Genomic DNA, 21,674 nt, shown 5'->3' on the forward strand with positions numbered 1-21,674 from the left:
TATTTTAACAAAACTTATACAAGTTTTATAGATGTTTTCCTTTCGCTGTTTCGTGTGTGACGCTCCGGTCGACGGCAGAGCCGAGCACCGGTAGTTGCGCCGGATGGCCACTAGGGGTCAGGCTGACACAAAACATCTGGCGCCTGATGCTCGGGGTGAAGTGGACGAGCACATGCTGGGCTGTTGGAGCTTTGTGAGCTGCAGGGTGAGGTCAGAAGAGAACAAATGTCCACATTGATAACAAGAGAACTTTTATTTTTCATAAATACAGACTTGACCTAATCGTAACAAAAATGAGTTTGAAATCACAAGGCAGTTATAGACATATTAAAAACTTTTGAAATTGGACCAATGAAAAGAACACTACAAGGAACTGCAGGCAAAGGGAGTGTGTGACTTCAGCAGATGTATTTATGTTCAATGGAAAAATCTAGTTTAACGCTTTTTTGTATCGGTCACTGGAAGATGCTGTTTAAGTTATTTTTAATCACCAGTCGTGAATTCTCATTGCAGTCCCTCCTGTAACACCTATTATGGCTATAATACATAGTGATTGATGTAGAAAACTTTATTATATATATGGATGAAAATAGGCTGGACAGTCTTACAGCCAAAATTTGAATTTTTTTTGAAAGAGGAAACTTGATGAAATTGAGTCAGAATACCATTAATGCTTGAAGTTATCACTGAATGTTCATTTTCTAATTTGATTATCAACATTTAGTTTATAAATAAATACATACATACATTGTTTTTGGAAATACACCTGTTACTATAATGCATATAATTTAATTTACAATTAAATTCGACTCAACTTGACTTTTACACCTTTCTGTCCTGAAAAGAAAGAAGGGAAAGGGCAAAACAGTACTTAAACTAGTTATTTATGTAGTATTCTCCCTGTTATAAAGATTAGGGAGCCTGGAAAATCTCACAGAAAATATGTGTTTTCAACTGGTCTGAATTTTGTTGACATTCAGTTTTAAAAAGTTGTCATGATCTGGACAAGAGAAATAACGTGGAGTAAATATTTTAAACATAAATGCAAGGTTTTGCTTTATTTGCTGTGGTATCATGGCAGTTGTTTTAATTAATAGATCATTTTGTGAGAAGACTATGATTTGAAATGTAGTTTTAGGTTTCATTTGCAGTTTTCAGACCTCGTAGAGACGGAAAACCATGACGGACTTTGCTCTATCAATGCTCACTGGGGTAATATTTTTAATTACTTAATTGGGTTTCTTGATTAAGTATCTGAATGTTTATTATTCAAAGAGATATTGGGAACTTTGGACAAATGAAAAAAAACAAAAACAAATCATACATTCAAACTTGAAGGGGTTATTTTTTTGTTCTGCGAGATTGTATCATGCGCTTATTTTTCTGCTTTCCACACTCACACTTGTGTGTTTTAATATATGTAGTGTGTTGCAAGGTGGTAATAAACAACCCAGCAGACAACAGAGTCGAGTCTTTAACAAGCTGTCAGGGGCCACAACATTGTTCTCCTGCAGCACGCGGTGCATCTCCAGGTGGCGACACCCTCGGAACGCCTCGGCGGTCCCAAACACACACAAGCGTGGACGCGTAACCACACAATAATCCACGCCGGTGCTCACATTCTCACTTGCAGCCGTGTACACACCAAAACAGCTAATAGGCGGCAGTCGTCTAGCTTAATGGAAGTGCAGAGAGAGTTCTGCTGTTGAGGTGGATAGGGCCCTCTGGGCAAAAACACATTAACCTATTTGGAGGGCGTGAATTCTAGATGGTGTTATTAGCAGAGACTCTGAGAACCTTGAGTCGAGCTGCTCTAATACTCTGTGCGAGATTGTGCTGCTGTGTTGGACGGAGAGGAAGGAGGCGTGAAGAGGAAAGGAAATTCTCGTCCTAACTGACCATCTGAAACCGGAGGAAAGGCGTGAAGCGGGGGCCCGGAGGAAAAGCTGGACTTCTTTATTTTCTGAGGCTTTTATTAGAGTTTTGGTTGCAGGGTAACAAGGCAGAGCAGCCAGGGAGGAAATACATAGATTTTTGATCACAAAAAAAGAAGCTTAGAGACTTCTTGACAACAGGTTGTATTATCATAACCCAGTTAAATAAATAAAATGAAGAGGGAAGGCTTCACCGTCCTTGTCACAGCTACATACTCAAATCTGCACGAAATATTGCAAGAAAAAAAGGGAGGTAATTACGCTTATGCTATCCACCAATTCCAGCCAATTAGCCAATTAAGGCTAATTACAGTTTTAGCTTTGGCACAAGGGTTTTCATAATTAACCATTAATCAAATCCCCACCCTATTTCTCGCTGAGAGACACCCATGCAGCCGAGCAGACGAGGCGCTCGCGCCGGCTCTTCCAGACTCCCAAGACCACCTTCCCCAGAGGGAGCGAGGCTGTAACCGTTGCCTTTTCTACCTTCTTAAGGCTCTGGGTTCAGTTTTATTTAACCCTCTCTTTTCTGTTTAAACAGGACAAGTTAATTCATCACATCATAATCCTTTTATACGCACCACCAGCCGGAAAAATTGAATATTCAGAGTGATTCTTTTGCTCACGCCGCCCCATCCTCTTTGCCATCGCCATGTGCATGCGATGACTTCAGTGAGGTGAGCTTGGGGTCGGAGGGGTCTCCTAACCGGTCCCGTTTCCCTCGGCCACCCATAACACTCCAACCCCTATTGGGGCACTGCATTATCTACTTTCAGCGAGATTCTCCAGTTTCATAGTGTAAGTGAATTTCGTCAAGTTGTACATTATTAAAGAGCAGAAATAATTTATTGAATATTCATTATTTATATTTATACAAGGAGCCTGTCCGCAGGGAGCAGGTCTCATTTTCAGCCTCATATTTTGTAAACAGGCAGTCACAGAAGTGACAGTTCTTCTGATTTAAAGAGACAGCCCTGCTTATGGAGAGTGATGCCTACCTTGAATTCAAATGGAAAGGTGATCAATTTTTAATATTTTTCATGCGGCATTTGCATCGGCTCGCTCCCAGATTCCACTGCTGCCGCTGTCCCCCTTTTAAATGGACAATGTCTGGCACGCAGGTGAGATGAAAAGTGGAAAAATGCAAGAGAAAGAAAAGCATTGCGGTTCAAAAATGATCTGTTGTAGGAAATAAATGGAGAGATAGCCAAAAGGAAGTGAGACGCTGACCTTTTTGCACCTTAAAAAGAATAATTAATGAAAGATTAAATGAATAAATGTTGATTTCATGAAGAATTAACTGTTTACTTTCAGTTTCTTTAATTTTATTTCAAACTGAACGAGACAGCTTGTGCAGAGCCTCAGGTCAAATCTTAAAAAAACCCTCAAAAAACCATCCAAAAAGTCATAGTGGGTCCACTATTGAATTAAATCTGGAGGAAGAAGGAAAAAAAAAGTGTTTAATTGTTAAAAATCAGCGTGCTTCTTTCTATGTTAACTTCAGAGTAGAAAGACAGACGTGCAGGCGAGGACAGACAGCCATGTCCATGTTTGTTAGCGTGTCCCCGCACCTCCGCGGCCGCCCTGCCTGCCTGGCTGGCTTGCTGGCAAGGATGAACAAAATCGCTTTTCAAGGGGAATAATGTAGAACAACATCATGTCAACTTTCAGATTTATTTATATATTTCTTTGGGCTGCCATTAATTTTAAAGCGGCATTTTAAAGTTGAGAAAAAGGGATTGCTGTGCTCAGACCGAGTTATATGGTTATGTAAATGAATGAAATGAATGTCAAAACTCGCAGTGAAGAATTGATGAGGACAGAGAGCGCTTGTCTTGGTTGCGAGGCATGTGGATGAGTGAGGGGACAAGTGACGCTCATTTTCAAAGGAAACTTTCACGCTGCTATCATGGCAGCCATTGTGACTTGTAGATAAATTTTAATGCCCCACTCTGACGATTCTGTCACTCTCCCTCTTTCTTTTTCTTTCTTTGTCTCTCTCTCTCTCTCTCTCTCTCTTTTTTTTTCTTCCTGTAAGCACCCATTGCTATCTCCTCTCCCTATCAGCGATGACATCCGAACAGACACGTGCATGTGGCGCAGCAGGACCCAGAAAGCCTCTGCACATGGAAAAGAAAGATTGGGTGGGGGGGTGGTGGGGAGTCTTTATAAAAGATTCATCACAAATGTCTCTAATCCACTACTGCATTGTCAAGGAGATGTTATAAAGCACACATTGTAAATGGATTCTTTCCTCACTGACTAAAGTCATTTCTGCAGAGGGATGGGGGAGTGGAACCGGGGCGACAGGGGGCATCTTTGTGTGGCACCAGACAAGTACATAGTGTGAGCAGATGAGCAGCACTCTCTGGGACTGCATTACTACCTGTCCCCAGTGCTGCGCTGCCACTGAGCCCGACTCTAATGTACAAGCTGGCCACATTCCCCTTGTCAAGGCCTTGACGTCCACATCAAAAATTACCCAACCTAAAGTGACAGCCTGCCTTTCCTCCCATCTCTCCCCTCTCTGCAGCCCGGCCTGCTCTCCAGCCCGCTGGAACGGTGCTTTGAAAAGCCAGGACTACCTCTGCAGCGACAGTCTTTCAAAGACCACTCAATCTGCAGCCCCTTTCTTCTATTTATTTCTCACCGCAGGCGTTGGGAGGTAAAACAATACGGATGGCACGGTGGAAGCTCATAATATTAGCTTTAGCTGTGAGCTCTCGGCCATAAATATCACGCTGTCTCATGGAGAATATGACTGGAGCCACTTGAAGTATTAGGATTAAAAAAAAAAAAAATGAAAAAGGTGGAAGGGGTGTCACTCCCTTCCTTTCATCTTTTATCAAATCACCCTTCAGCTCCTCTGTCCTCCGTGCGCAAAGTGACATAAGTCTCTCATGCTTTTAGTGGCACTTTTGAAAAATAAGACCTCACTGAAGCAAAAATAATCACTCTTTTCAACACTTCACTCCATCTAGCAATGCTCTTCACTCCACCATTTCAGAGCCTCTTCAATCACATAAGAGGATATTAGGTATTACTTATTTATTTTCTGCCTGTTGGAGGTTGAAAAAAAAGATGGAAGTGACAAGACGGTGAAAAGGGAGACCCGTCCTGCCACAAGCAGGCGCAGAAACATCTGCACAAAATTTGGCACTTTGATCTTGTGCAATGAACAACTTTAGTTACAAAAAAAAGCTCCAGTTTGTGATCCTTTCAACCTCAGCATCATGGTAATGTGACAAAATGTGACAAATTATGTGCGCTTGGAAGAAAAACTTCATATTTTGGTGTCGCGTTTTTCTTTTCCTTCTCTCTCTCTCTCTCTCTCTCTTTTTTTTTTTTTTTTGCATATTTCTCTTGAGGACCCATGCTTGTGATTCATAATATGGGATCAATCAAGAGATGTATTGACCTGTTATAAGCCACACAGGAACATTGTGTAGAGCTTCTGCAGGGACATGTTCATCAACATAAGAGTAGAGAGGATCAAGAACAGGGATACAGGCACATACCCCTGAAAAAAATTGTAAAATTACCATTTCTTCCAATCAATAATCTTTTGTCAGCTTGCTCTTGCTTCTGTTTGGCTTTACACATGATTGATGCCATTCAGTCAGTATAACATCTCTATTAAACTGAAAGACAATAGAAAAATAAACAGTTGGATTTTGGCCAAAATGAAAACAGAACTATGAAATGGTTTAGTTATCAGATTTTTTTTCTTTCCTGAAGAAAAAAGAGAACATTTATAATATAAGGACCGTCATTAGACCCCTATACAACCCAGAGTTAGAACGGTCAGACTGTTTTTTTTTTTTTTTAATTTTTAAATCGCTATAGTAGAGTTGTAACTGCACACGTAATGTCTGTTATGGGTGCATTCTTACCAAATACTTTATTTAATATGAATGCAGTTTTACTTATTGTATATAGTCACAAATCAAAGAAAAGTGTTCTCAGACAACTTTAAAGTCACCCTATGTAGCAAAACAACTTCTGACCACATAGTGGTATAGAGGGTATGCATTGACGTCACTTCCCCACTGGACCACAACCCTTTACTCACACTGAGTGGCAAAACATCAGCAAAAATGGCTGCAACTGGAACTGTGAAACTGTGGAAAAGACGGGATAACAGCCGATTATCGGCTTAAATTAAAGGCATTGGGACTTGACAGTGACCCGTACAGTTACCTGAAGAACCAGTGGTCCATGGACATTAATATTTGGCCACGAATCGAGTTTCCTGATATTTACATGTACAGTACTTCGTATTTCTACGCCGGGGAAATACACAAAGCAAAGCTTGAAGGCATACAAAAGTCTTGACGCTTGGTACTACTTCAAGGCAGGATTTGTTGGTGAAATTAAAGTGATGAGGACACCGAACTTTATGATTTGACCGTTTAACGTTAGCTACCCAAAAATCCGACATTACCTGACACAAAATTGGAACCGCAAATCCACGTCTTGGTGCCTGGAATCCAGTTGTTTCTGCGAATTGCAGCGATCCGTTTGTCTCTCTTAAAGCGGCACTATGTAACTTTTCCACCTTAATATCATATTTCCAGAGTCATTGTGATGGTACATCAACTTCCAACAGGTTTAATGACACCTCTGTCATGGTCTGAGGGGGTCTGTATCACCTTCACTGGCACTATGTAACTTTGAGGAGCATGGTAGGAACCCTGCCACACTAAAAAACTACAATTTTTTACGGCTTTGACTGTTTTACGGCATACGTCACTTCCCCCTCCTTCCCGATTCGTAGTCGAGATGAAAATGGGCGGGGCGTGGAGCGCAGCTCCACAGAAGCTGGTAACCCGTTGCTGTGTTGTGGCTGCAGCAGCTCCACACATAACAGACGTGGGGAAAAGATCGCTAATGGTTTAACTTTTCACCGCTTTCCTGCTTGGAGGCAGAACCACGGAGGCCGGCCAAGTATCTGATAACAAAGTAAAAGAGTAAGGCTGCGTCCCAATACTCCCCCTCGCCCTCGTTTTCTTCACTAACCCTAACTTTTGCGCGTTCCCGTGAAGGTAGTGGTGTCCCAATTCCTCTTTTCACCAAGGGGGAGTGGGCATAACGAGGGCTAGGGGCTGAGAATAGCCCCTTCAAATCGAGGGATTTCAGATGCTCACTAGCGAGGGGGTATGAACATTTCCCAGAATGCTTTTGCCGTAGGCTCTGCGTCGATTTGACTCGCCGACCGAAGGCAAACAGGCAGACTCGTCTCAGAGAAAAAGAGAGAATTAATCCTGTGACTCGTCAGATTTGTTTTGGATGTTTCTGATATAATAGTCTTCAGAAACCACAAAGTAATCCAGCTGTTATCCGGGTAATTTACACACTTTCAGATAAAGTTGCGGAAGATCACGCCAGAATAAAGGGATTTATGGTTCTGCGTTACACCAACGCAGAGCCTACGGCGTAGGTTACGTAACCTACGCCGTAGGCTCTGCGTCGATTTAGCGCAGACCCAAACTCCGGAGCCGGCAGACAGAAATCTCTAAATTTCGGAGCAAATTTCTTAACAGGCGTAGCTACAACTGTTAGATTTCATCTATTAAACCAACATCTTCCTAAATGATTTATTTCAGCCAGTGTAATTCTCAACAGAGCTGCGTCCCTGGAGAGAGTTTCTCTCCCGGGGCGACGCAGCAGCTTGACCCGGCGGACACGTCTCTTCTCGGGCTGTGAGCTGAGGCTGCTCCCCGGGGGCGGCGGCTATTCTCATCTCCGAAAACATCGGGTCAAATTTCTTAACAGGCGTTATTTGGATAAACTGAGTCCCGGTTGCGGATCTTAAGGTTACCTTTATGCCTGAAAAAATATTAAAACTTAATAAAGTGTCATATTAACAGCGCTACAGCTGAAATTAAAACAGCTTTTGGCTCTCTGCTTCCTGTTCAGGTTAGGGATGAAAACGAGGGGGAGTAGGAGAAATGGGACAGGCACCTGGCCCAAGTGCCCTTGATTTCAAGTGCCCTAAAATCTCCCCCTTCTTTTTTAGGGGTTAGGGAAGAAAAGAAGGGCGAGTGGAGAAAAGAAGGGCGAGTGAAGAAAAGTAGGGGGAGTATTAAGATTGGGCCTAAAAGAGTCGTCGGCTCGGTTGGATCGCGACTGTAACGACCAGGCATATCATTAGAACAAAATCTTTTGTGAATAGGACCTTAAAGCGGGGCAAATTGCGGGCACAAATGCGGCGCAATTCACAGCGCTATTTGCGGGCGCAATCTATTCTTTGTGGATTTGGCCCTATGAGTACAGTTGATCGCACAAAAGCTCTTTCCCATTTTAGATGTTTTCGAGTGTGCTCAAACTGAAAGTTTACGCTGCCACTCAGTCTTTCTGCCACTCAGTGGGCGTAACCCGCTGTGAAGTTGCATCTGTGACGTCATGTGCATTCCCTCTATACAGAGCTCCTGTGTTGACAATACTGAGCTAATGAGTGGTGATGGTCCAGCATGTCCTGTAATATCACTTTGGTAAAACTCCGGTACTCAGGGTTCCTTTCCAGAAGTGTACTGTATATAACAAACAAAAGCTCCAGCAAGGTTAGTTTATTTATAGCTCTTTTTGGAAAGTGGATAGTTGGAGCCATAGCAACCTTGAGGTCGGTCCCCCTTTAGTCTCAGCTGCTACTGCATAAAAACAAGACAGGGGATGACCTATTTGCATGTAGCTGGCGCTGTCCTCTGAACTGGTGCTCCACAGCTTAAGATACAGGTACAACAACCATTGTCTATTACACTCGGGGTGCTCTCTGTTGAACTTGAATATTAACTTTCTTGTAAGATGCTGCCTCCATGTGGTTAGAAGTGTTAGTGCTACATAGAGTGGCTTTAACCCAACCATAACCTAGATATTTATTTTGAGCAAACTCTTTGTGATGTTACTGTTCCATCTGAAGTTTTATTTTACATCTGAAGTTCATTCTGATAGTTAATGTTAGACAGACAGACAGACAGACAGACAGACAGACAGACAGACAGGCACTTTATTAATCCCGAGGGAAATTCAAAAAGTTAAAAGTTACTTCCAATTTTTCATTGTGTCCACAGGTGTACGGGTTTTCAATACCTGCCCAAGGGAGGAAATGGTTTAAACCAGAGTCTTTCAAGTCCTATCCTTGGCCTCCCCTGTCTTGCAAGTTTTAGATGTTGCCTTGCATCAACACAACTAATTCTAATTAATGGTCCTCATTAGCTTGCAATCAAGTTTTGCACAACTATGTTGATGACAGAGCTACTTGTGTCACGCTGTGCTGAAGCAGGGTAGCATCTAAAACATGCAGGACAGGGTGGCCCGAGGACCGGACATGAAAAATCCTGGTTAAAACAAAGCACCAGCATTTGAAGTCAAACAAGAACAACTGCAGTTGCTCAGTTGTACACTCGGGCACATAAGACAAGCCAATCTCCATTGATTCCACGTTGAAATGGCCAACTTTGCAGCAGAAATCCAAATTTACAGCCTTGCTCAGAAACCAGTCTGGGTCACCACAGCTAGTCTTCATATCCTGTCACTTCAGTTAGAATTTTTATAAAGCAACAAATATATGTAATTGATTAGTTGCTGCCACAACCAGTAGCCTATCTAGCAGTCATGACTTGAGACACTTGGTGCTTACCACTATATTGACTTCTGAGCTCAGATTGAGCAGTAAATAAAGACATAACAAAGAATACTCATTCATATTTGAAAGACAATCAATTTTGTTGTGCTTTTGGTTTTACAAACACAGTGCTATGATTGGCTGTGGTTTGGCCTGGAAAGATCTGATGATTAAGTGTAGCTAGGAGCAGGCAGCATGTGGTAACCGATCGCCGTCTAAACGGCGGTAATTCCTGACTGCGCTAACAAAGTGACGTTTGAAAACGAGAGGTACTGTTGCAGTTTCACAGTTTCTGTGGCGTGGATCAGCTGAAGGAGCCAAGGGCCACGGCAGATCATTTCAGGACCTCTCCGAGTGAAAGTCTGTTGGGACCAGCAGTCAATCAGTAATGCAGGTGGGCTTGCTCGAATACAACAGGTCTAACCTCTGCTAGTGGCGAGCCAGGGGACTGCAGAGCTCTGCTAGTCCTTGTTTCAGCTGTGGTAGCACTTATTTCAGTCGTGACAGTTGAAACCAGGATGTTTTGGCTGGTTTAATCAGAGTGAATGCAAAGTAATATTATTTAGAATCATGGGTGGGTACGTTCCAGTCGACTTCCCAGTCCTGGTCTGTCCTCCCATTTGAAGCATAGCACTGTGCAATATGAGAAAAAAGAGGCTACAAAACTATTCGTCCAGTGCTTCTTCTACAGTCTGTGGTTTACTCCCACTGCCACTGGTGCTCAACTTGCTCCTTTGTCTGTCAAACTATTTTGCCACTACTTTAATCTTTGTTCCCTATTTAGGAATGTTTTCTTTATTTGCCGACCTGTTTCTTGTGATGTCCCTTTGCAGCTTTGGGAATATTACTTCATAATTGTCTTTTTGTGGGTTTGCTTGGTTCACTAGTTTGTGTGTCTCTTTTCTGACATTTAAAAATAGAGCTTTTACTTGTTTTTATATTTGTGCATTTTGGGCTCATTACAGAACAATTCGGGCCGTTATGAACCCTCCCATCCTAGGATTTGTAGTAGGTTAACTCTTCCACCGATATTTTTTTTTCGTGAATGAAAGATTGGCTTCATGAGCAGTGGGCCAGTGGGCGCCCCTATAGTCATGGAGGTTAAATAGTGTTTACAGCACTGCCCAGGATTACTCATGTTTGGTTTCTTCTTTGGTCACTCTCTCATTTTCTCTTGCATCATTACGTTCTCGAGTCTCTTTATCACCTCTGCCATGATGCCGGCTCTTGCTCTGTCTGCAAGGTTCATTGTGGTTGATGTTTGACATAGTTCCAGAAGCGATATGTCACAAGACTCACAATGGCAGTCAAAAGTTACTTTGATGGGTTTTTTTTCCAAAAAAGCAGGGAAGAAAATGTGTGACTGCTAGACAATATTTCCTTCAAATGAAACTGATATTTTAACATGAATAAAAGTCTTTTGTGCTGCTTTAAATGGAAAGAGAGTGATATTTATGAAAAATGTAGGAATGAAAATGAATCCACACTTTAATTTGAGGCTCCGACTGTGTTTGAACTGTAGTTTAGGACTGATGAGCTACATTTTACCACACTGAAAGCTCTCTGAAACATATCTGTTAAACAGAGCTTAATGTGGAGGCTGCTTGTCTTTTTTTTTTCCTGATCATGTGACAAACCTTCCTTTTTATAGCTTCTCATCTGCTGTGATTCTGCCACTCAACATAATCATGAACACTGTTTCTGAGTCACTCCACCTGGTTACAAGGCGGTTGACAACACCTGTCCTTTAGTTTTTGAGAGGATTGGTACCGAATCTCCAGATTTCAGTTGGTTGTTGCTTTTTCATGGAGGGTTCATTCTTACTGCTGACTGATGCCTCCTCTGGTCCCGTGCCAGCCCAGATAAACCCCACCCCAGTTTTTGAGCTTATTCATTGGACACAGTCACTACTTTTTGCCTGTGGTTCTCCTGCTCTGGTGGCAGATGAAATAACGGTAGCCTCTTAAAATAAGAACAGCCAGATACCTGAAATGTCTAGTGGTTACTTTTCCATTAGCGGGAGTTCCGGATAAATTTTTCGGGGCTGGGCCGTTTGCGCACATTTCCATAACTAGGAAGGGCCCTGTAACGTGACCTTCAGGAGCCCTTACGGGGCCAAAAAACGGCCCTGTAGTAGGCGAGGGACGTTTTTCGGCCTAGAGGGGCTACGTGGCCGGTGGTCTTTGTTGATTGGGTGTTCTAGAAGCAGGAAATTATGTTTAGCCCTCTCATGTTACCACAAATCATTTAAGCATTTTGACCAGAGACAATTTGCTATGAGTACATTTGATGATGTTGAGAGCACATAAAAAAAACGATGAATGGACTGATGAGTTGGTTCAGGTTTTGCTATCATATTACACCAATATAGAGCTTCGGCGGGGCGTTTCTTTTAATCATAATCGCTACGACTGCGGTGTATGTTCAAAAAGAAAAGCAAGTAGCATCCGTTGTTTATGTGTTTCTTCTTTTCATTTTTCTGCTGCCCACTTGCGAACTGCAAAAAATGTGCATTACCGCCACCTGGTGGCCAGCAGCGCTATTTTTTTCAGTCAATGGTTCTTGTTTGGCGCTACAGTGTAATGGAAACATGCCGACTGAAGGGGCTGAGGAGACGTGCGGCCGTGTAGAGGTTCCTCTCTGCCAGATTTACCCTAAACTCCTGCTAGTGAGTATTACTTGCTTGTGTTATTCTCTCAGATGTAAGTTGCTTTGGATAAAAGCTTAATGACAATAGTAGTAGTGGAAACCCGCCTTTGGCAGACTGTCCATTTTCTACTCTAAAAGTACATGACCCTTATTCTAAAGTATGTTCCTTGTTCAAAAAGAATTAAGCCCTTTCTTCAAAACCACCGGAAACCTTTAAACATTAATTTGGAATACTGTTAGTAAAATATAATGCATGAACGTTGAGATGGAAAAACTGTTAACCATTGTGACATAATTTTTAATACTCAAACCTGTGTGAACTGTTTTCTTTTTAAATACAATGTTAATAATGATGATTGTTCACAATCATCATTAACAACATTACGATTCAGTGAGAGTTTAAAGTAGAAGCTAACCAAAGTTTCGGCCCATAGACAACACTTGCATGCTGAGCTGGGTCACTTTAGGCTTCTGCTTCATCGCTTTAACTAAGTTACACAATCTTCTGTTCTGCTGTCTTTTAATCCCCAGATTCCCTCCTCTCACTTCACCCTCCTGCTCTTGTATCTGTTCGCATCTGCGTCCCCAACTGCTGCACAATTAAAGAGAGATGAGCAGTGCTGTTACTTTATAAAGGGAGGAGAGAAAAAAAAAACATAATGTAGTTTGTGTGTCAGCATCAATTTACTGCAAGCTTAAACTTTAAAAGAGCCGATTAATAATTTGAGAGGAGCGCAAAAGGAAGGAGAGGTGGCACTGGTGTTAGGCGGTAAAAGAATGGATAAAATGCAAAGAAGAATGCAACAATGAAACATAGTTGGGAGGAAAGGCAAAGAAAATAACACCGATACTCATCTGGTGCTTTGTCACAAGTTGAGAGTCAGATGCAAAACTTCAAGCAGTCGGTCTCCCATGGGTGAGATGCTGTTCAAACAAAGTAAACAACTGTTTTACTCTGATGTGCACTTTAGTCTTGCTGGAGGGTAAGTTCCTGCTGCAGCTGGCATTGTGGCACACTTCGCTGGCAGGAGAGGGTGTGAAAATTGTTGCAAAGATCTCAGAGTATTCTAACAAACTGTGGCACGCAGGAGACTCGGCCTCGATGTTATTTACACAAAACGAACAGGTTGGCTTTCATGAACAGTGAGCTGAAAAAAGCTCTTCGATGCTGTATTACATCCTTCAAACATCCTTTAATGAAACTTGAACAAACAGAAGAAGGGGAATGAAATGGAGAAAGGGAAATTGGGGAGAAAGTGACCAGTGGAGCTGCATGACAGCAACGCTGCTGGAGGGACGAGCAGCTGAGGGACAGCTGTGATACTTTTCTGTCAATTTAACTAAAGCGAGATCAGTTGTTGGAATGTAGAAAATCACATCAGCTGCAAATTTAAATCTGATTTCAAATTTGATGACTGGTCCAAAGACCAAGTACCAGCCAAGACATGGATGTTATGTGTGAACAAAGAGAAAAACATACAAAGCATGCCTAAAAAGTATGCAAATGCAAAAATGTATGTTGTAGATCAGGGGTCGGCAACCCGCGGCTCTAGAGCCGCATGCAGCTCTTTAGCGCCGCCCTAGTGGCTCCTTGGAGCTTTTTTTTTTTAAATGTTTGACCTTTTTTTTCCCTTTTTTTCTTCTTTTTTTCTCTTTTTTTCCTTTTTTTCTTCTTTTTTTCTTTTTTCCTTTTTTCTCTTTTTTTCTTCGTTTTTCCTTTCCTTTTTAATCACGACATTTCGACTTTTTTCTCGACATTTCGACTTTTTTCTCGACATTTCGACTTTTTTCTCGAAATTCTACTTCAACATTAATCTCGACATTTCGACTTTTTTCTCGAGATTGTACTTCAACATTAATCTCGACATTTTGACTATTTCCTCGACATTTCGACTTTTTCCTCGACATTTCGACTTTTTTCTCAACATTTCGACTTTTTTCTCGACATTTCGCCTTTTGCCATTTGCCTTCATTCCAAAGCTTATAGCCTACAAGACTTTTCATTTTTTGCGGCTCCAGACATATTTGTTTTTTGTGTTTTTGGTCCAATATGGCTCTTTCAACATTTTGGGTTGCCGACCCCTGTTGTAGATGAACAAAACTGATTTGAATGTGATCAACTACATCAGTGAGTTTAACGTGTCCTGACTCCTGAGGGAGTTAATACCATTTTAAAAATCTGCATGTCATCAAGTTATACTGTAAGTCTCACCACCTTTTCCTCCTGTTTCAAATGAGGGATTTGAAATGTATTTTAAACAGATATGAGAATACTTTCAGCTCGTCTACTGTAGCGTTTCACAAAAAGAGAAGCAGCGAGGGTGAAGATCCAGAGAGAAGCAAAATAAATACTTGTCTTGTCTGTGGAAAAAAAAAACAACAAAAAAACCCACATTAGTATAATAGCAGTGTGTTTTAGCCAAAAGAGGTCTTTCTGAGCTCATCAGAAAGTTATAGTTCATGAAGGATGGTCCAGGGCTTCCAGCAGATGATAAAAGAAGCATCAACGCTCCTTTTTAGAGAATTTATTCAGCTCTTATTTTGGCTGCTGCTCAGATTCTTCCGAGGTCACTTTCCTCTGGTAGGAATCTTCCTGCGCAAATAAGATGATTTGACCGGCCACTATGTCTTTTGGTGGAAGTCTTAGAGCAGCCAATGAGGGGTGAATACCTCCTGCTTCTTAAACAGACCTGTGAACTCGATAGAGTGAGTGGAATACACCATACAGGCAGATGGTAGCGAGCACAACACGCAGCTTGAGATGTTTGCCCGAACTAATTCTTTGGAGTCACCTCTTTTAAAAAAGGCAGAATATTCACACATCTGAAAAGCTGGAGTTAACATATGTTGATATACTGTATTTTGTTATCTGAACATAAACCAAGGTGTCAAGCTTTACCGCATTTCTTCACTATTTCAAAAGCTCCACAGATTTTATAGACTTTTTTTAAAGAAAAAAATAGTGAGCTGCCAGGTGAATGAGGCAAGATACATTTTTCTCATAAATAATGTTGCTTGTTTGAAATTGTAACGTCCAGTATTTTTATTCCAGTCATATTTGGGAAATTCTTCAAAATACCATTGATATTTGCACTGAGACTAATTTTATTTAAGCTCATCTGTGTTTAAACTGCACACACAGAGCACATTCATCAATTAATATTTTTCTGACACGCATTAAGAGTATGTATACAGTTCCCAATTAAGATAAAACTCCAGACATACGGTAGCGTACATAACAAACCTGCGCACTGCTTTCTGTTTAAATATACATACTAAATAAGATATGGGGCAAAATGAACCCATTTCCCCTCTCGTTACTTTTAAATGCAAATTGGGTCCTTCATTAAAATGTGTGGCTAAACTTCATTAGCAGCAGATATTGATTTTCAGGCTGCGATGATCTGATAGGCCCTATAGGCAAGTGAAGGTACAAAGGTTTGTCTAAATGCTAACTGCTACTGTGTGGCTCGGGGCGAGTGGGATGTTCTGGCTCTGAGAGCTAAGGAACATCTGGAGAGGTAACATTTACATAAGCTTTTCTTTGTACATGGGAACCTTCATTAACATCACGCTGCTTTGAACTTATGAGATGGTTATACACACAGAACTGAAGTCAGGAATTATTGCAGCCAAGTGCTGCTTTTTTGGACGGTGTTTGCCGTTTGTCTCTAATTCATCAGGATCTGATCTCAGTGTCAGGATTGCAAGTATCAAATGAAAACAACTGAAGGGGAGACTTATGCGGACTGTAGTCAGTGAGGTTAAGTTATGCTGCACAACTGGCTGGTAACTGTATGACTTGCCAAGGGTGCAAAAATGCTCGGCGCCGTTTCTAAAATAGGTTAAATTAGACGCATTAATTAGTATGAAAAAAACAGTTGTTGACAAAGTTTAACTGGGTGTAATATCTTATCTCTCGGTTATTCTTTATTCCTAAGAAATGTTAAACTATATAAAGGGAATAAAGAGGAATAAAGGTACAAATACTGGAAAAGTGAAATGTAAAAAATACAAACCCGACTCGTCCATCCATTCATGTATTCATCCATTCATCTATGGATCCATCTCCTATATCAGCTTCATCCAGTTTGGGTCTTTTAATGTATCTATTGTTAACAGGGTTATTTTTTCTCTGTCTGTTAGCCTTCAAACTTGCAGTACAAGTTATCTGAAAAAAAGTTCTAAGGCGACAGCTGTTGTGGAGTGCGTCAGCGGTGGACGAGAAGTTGAGTCCAGAGAACAACAGACTACGCTGGAAATCCAACACTGAGGCTGCACACAAGGAGAACAGACTTTACTTCTCAAAAAAGTTGAATCCTTTGTGTTTACAGCTAGATGTTTTTTAAGTCTGTGGTGGAGAGTGTAGTTTTATTTGCAGACTTCTGTTTGGGAAACAGCATCAGAGCTCGTAAGAAGGCTGGGTCTATGCTGGGAACTGTTCTGGGGCCCTTGGAGCTTCTTCAGTTTACTGCAATAAGGACTAGTACAGTACCAGAGGGTATTTCTGCCCACAACGTTAGTTATACTATATCTATGGCCCAAATATGAGCCATACCGACAGGCATATGAACAAACTGTGCTTCGCAAAGGTGATGACTAATAACAGACGGAGGATGAAGTTGGAATGGACAATGAAAACACCCTCTTCTATTTGAGACTTTCAATATGCTTAAAAGACAACAAAACCGAACAGAGCATGTTGTATATCAGTAAAATAAAATGTTTGAGATTTGTCTTGATTTACTTTACCTCCACTAAAAAAATCCACTGATTTCAGGAAGATCATCCAAATGAGTTGTTTTTGCATTGGTGACTCATCTGTCAACAGATTTATCAGTCCAGCCATCCATTATCTCCACCCGCTTCTCTCTATTGGAGGTCACAGGGGTCTTCTGGAGCGTATCCCAGCTGTCTTCAGGTAGGAGGGGAGCTTACACATGCTGTCTGATGAGAAACTGTTGACGTATTAACAAGATGTCTAATCCCTCATGATTCCTGTGATCCACTGGACTTTTGTATGTACGATTGTACGACTTTGATGACTGCAGAGATACTATTTCTTGTATTCATTTGGGCAGTAAGAAAGACAGAAAAAAAGACCAAACTTAAACCAAGCAAAGTTGAGTGTGATCAGTAATGGGGGCTGCAGCGTTTAGCTGACAGTTAAATCACAGTGGGGTGGTGTGGCATATCTAGGCACACGTGGATAAAGCGTGTTATGTTCATGGTGTTGGGTGGGGGTGGGATAAACACAAACTAAGTCTCACCTCCAACTGTCTGTTGGAGAAATAAATGATAAATGAATTACACACAGATATACTGTACTTGAGCCTGCTTTGGAGAGAATTACAGTTGTTTACACATGTGCTGGGGGATCTGGCAGGTAGTGGCACATATGTCTCCGTGAAGCTTGTTGTACCGTCTTGGACCACTGACGCCGGGGATAATTTCAATTATTTACACTTTTTGTGATTGAAGGAGATGCAGCGTGTGTTGCTTTTTAAAAATGTAAAGCAGGCTATGTTAGTCCCTGCTTACCGACCACAACCTCCGCACGCACACACACACACACACACACACACACACACACACACACACACACACACACACACACACACACACACACACACACACACACACAACCATAACATGGCTTTGGACCAGACGAGCATCCGGATGATGAAGAGCAGATGTTTTCCCGACCGGGGGTACGCTCCTAAAGCTTCTTACCCCCCCAATCCTATAAAATCACCTCCTCCCCTTCTTCTCCTCCTTCCTCTACTTTTCCTCTGGTCTCCATCCAAGCCCTCCATTTTTCTTGAGAGTAAAGACAGATTAGGGCCTAAATCCCCCGCAATTTGGGTCATGGCCTTTTGTGTGCTCCGAGCGGCGAGAGGAGCGGCTCACAACTGGGCCCCATTTGCCAGAGATCAAGGGGTTAGGCCGGCCACTGATTGAGCGGGACCCGCACAGTTTGACCATGTTTGGAAAATAATGAGATTGAATTAACACAGAGTCTATGGTGGAGACCTGGGTGTCAGAGCAGAGAGGAGTGATGGGAAATAAAGGAGCTGAGAGGCAGAGATGGTGAGGATAGATGTGTGAAAACAGTTTCAGAGAATTTCTGATCACAATCTCGTAAACTTTTCACCGATTATGCGTTTCACTCTTTCATATTAAGTGCGGATGCTTTGAATGTGAATGTATACATGAATATTCGGTTACAAGGATATCGAAGTGAATGGGGAGGCAGATTCTTGTAAATTTACCTGTCATGTCATGGTGTATTTTATTTTAAAAATAACGATTCACACATGAAATCCGAGGAATGAGTGCAGTTGGCCTTTACCATGTCGTTACCACCGAAACAACCAGTGATGGAGCGATGACATGCAGGTAAACACATCATTACTGGTCAGATTGGGAAGGAGACCAGAGAAAACTACGGCAATATCTATATGCTTAATGATACCAAGCAAGACAAACTAAGCAGTTTTTATGGTGAAATATAGATCAAAATGCAAATTGACAATAGCCTATGAAGTGATTTGCTGCTTTTACATATACACCATTTACTTTTTGGAAAGTCGTCATATCTGTGACTTTGAAATGAGTTGAGAGCGTTTTACAGGCCAGTGGAAAAGAGGAACTGCAGAAGAGAGAGTAAGAAACAACAGTCATCAGCACATGCTCTCTTGCTCTAAGGATAAGTACCCAATCTGCTCTCATCTGAAGGTTGGTGGTTCAGTCCCTGGCTTTTGCAGTGTACATGCACCCATCTACCCAGGCAAGACATTGAACCCTGCATCGTCCTTGTTGTATTCTTCTATGTCTGTGTGTGAGATAAAGAAAAAACATTGTCCCATTGGTCTCAGTTTACCATCTAATTTTCCTCAAATCCAAGCTCCTCTGAAATAAGGCCTGCTGTGATGGCTTTGGCCAGCAGTCTTTCTCTCATATCAAAAGATATTTAAAAAAATGTAATAATGTACAATTCTGACAAGAAAATAAAATATATTTTAAGAAAAAAAAAACAGGGAGCATATTAAACTCTAGATCAGTTGCCACTCCCTGGGGGATAAGACGCATGTTTTGGGACATCCACCTCAGATGTAATATAATGAAATGTAATTTGTATTCAACAACATCACTTTAAAATCAATTGAAAATGGACCAGTAACCTGTCCAGGGTGAAACTCTGCCCTTTGCCCAAAGAGAGGTGGGATGGGCGTCAGCAGATAACCATGACCCTGAATAAGAATAAGTGGGTATACATGATGGATGGATGGACTGACTGCAAGATAATTGAGTGCATAAAATGTGGTTTATTCCATAAGTATAGTGGAATAAAGTGCATGTAAAGTAGATACTTCCTAGCGTAAAAATGCCTGGGGAAACTGTGATGCTGCGTTCACCAACCATGAGGAACTCTGACCTTCAGAACACTGAAGGAACAAATCAGATTAAAAAAAAAACACAATTAGTCTGATTTCCAAGACATAAACTCCGGTATGTTTAGTCAACCTTGACTTTCTTATTTGTATTAATTTTCAAAAAAGGAAGCTAGCCAGGTAAAATACTACTCGTTTTTTCTTAAAATTAATAAACATAATGAGATTTTGCTGTTAATAGAAAACAAACAAACCAAACGTACAGGCTGTCAAGTCATGTCCCCCACTTTGTTTCAAAATCTTTTCAAAAACACCAAATTCCCAGTCCCGAGAAACATCCAATGCAGCATTAGAGCATTTCAGGCAGAAAAACAAGTCTGAAACTGGAAATCTGAAACCTAATAAGTTTTGCATCTGTACTTTCAATGCATGTTATACTAAAGAAAATGATATAGATATATAACTTCTGATTAAATGTTGATGGGGAAGCTTTTTCTTTATCCTGGGAAGCTGGGCTCCAGTCATCCCGTCCCTCCCCCTTAGGTTTTTATGAGGGGTATGGGGACTGGGGAGCTCATCAAAAGAAAACATCCCTAATGGTTGCACTTGCACAACAGATACAAATGCTAAAGTGGTGCTAGACTAATAGGTTAACAATAAAAACATAATTCCTTCTTTTTGTGGCCCATGTCCTCTTTTTTTCCTCCGTTTTTAGAGAATTAAGCTAAGAAATTCTGATCAATGTTTTTTTGTAATGGTAGGTGCTGTATTTCAGTCATTTACAGAGAAATTACCCATGTCAGTGCCAACACGCCCTACTCTTGAGGTAGAAGCTAAAAATATACCATTAAAGCAATTATTTGAACTACAATAGACCACAGTTTATGTAGTGCAGACAGAAATGTTGTTTTAATAACTATGAAAAACTCCTGCAGTCTGAAAACACCTCCATTCATTGTCTTGAATCCTGCTGCTTTATAAAGGATGTCATTTGAACACATTATGTGCCTTTACCACATAATGTGGTGTTAAGAAATTGATCTCATTAAGCATTTTCTGTGAGACTCACCTTGCGAGACTGTTGAGAGACTAATGTTCAACTCTAACATGAAAAAGTATTGTTGTCACTTCTTTTTTGTCTTGAAACACAGTAGTTAAGGTTTCTCTCTCTTTCTTTCTGTTTTTTTTTAAGGTTCCTTGAGTGCATTTCTGTTACCAAGCTGTTCTGTGCAAATTAAACAAAATGAAAAACTGAATGTGCAGGCTGAACACACTGCTGTACTTCTCTTTTACCCTAGTGTGCCATGTTCCGTCCCTCTGGATTGGCAGGCCGGCGTGGTGGTTCCCTTTTTAAGAAACAGGACTACAAGAGTCCGTGCAGGGGTGGTGGAGGAGAGAGAGTCCGAAGATGATCAGCCTCAGATTCAGGTGGAGAATTGCTGACTCCATTCAGGTCCTGGATCCGCTCTATCGCTAGGATCCTAGAGGAAGCACCGGAGATCGCCCAACGTGTGCTCTGTGGACTTGTTAAAAGGCATTCAAACTGTGTCTGTCAGAGCACTTTGTGGGGGGTTCTCAGGGAGTATAAGGTATTGGATCCATTGCTACGGGTATTCAGTCACTGTAGAAACGGAGCAGGAGTTGGCCGGTGCTAAGTCAGACTTGTTCCCAGTGGGAGCTGGATGCTGTCAGGGCAGAACTTTGTCACCAATTCTGTTCAGAACTTTAATGGACAGACTTTTTAGCTGCAGGTAAGTAAGGGACGGGGTCTGGTTTGATGGCCTAAGGATTCCATGACACATGATGTTCCAGGAACATGATGTGATCCTATTGTATTAATTGATTAAACTAAGCATAAAAAGGATTATTCTATGACTTGTGTCTTTCACTGTCTGGGTTAATAGAAATATTCAATAAAAGTCAGGAAATATTATGTTCCGGCTTCATAAACATTCTTTTAAAACCCTGGATGTACCTTACAAACTGTGTATGTGATGGCATTGGGGTACATTGTGAGAAGCATTAATATTATATATGAATCTGTGGCTGAAAAACTGCTGTGATAACAAAGCT

This window comes from Cololabis saira, chromosome 1 (assembly GCF_033807715.1).
Source record: "Cololabis saira isolate AMF1-May2022 chromosome 1, fColSai1.1, whole genome shotgun sequence".
Lineage (NCBI taxonomy): Eukaryota > Metazoa > Chordata > Actinopteri > Beloniformes > Belonidae > Cololabis > Cololabis saira.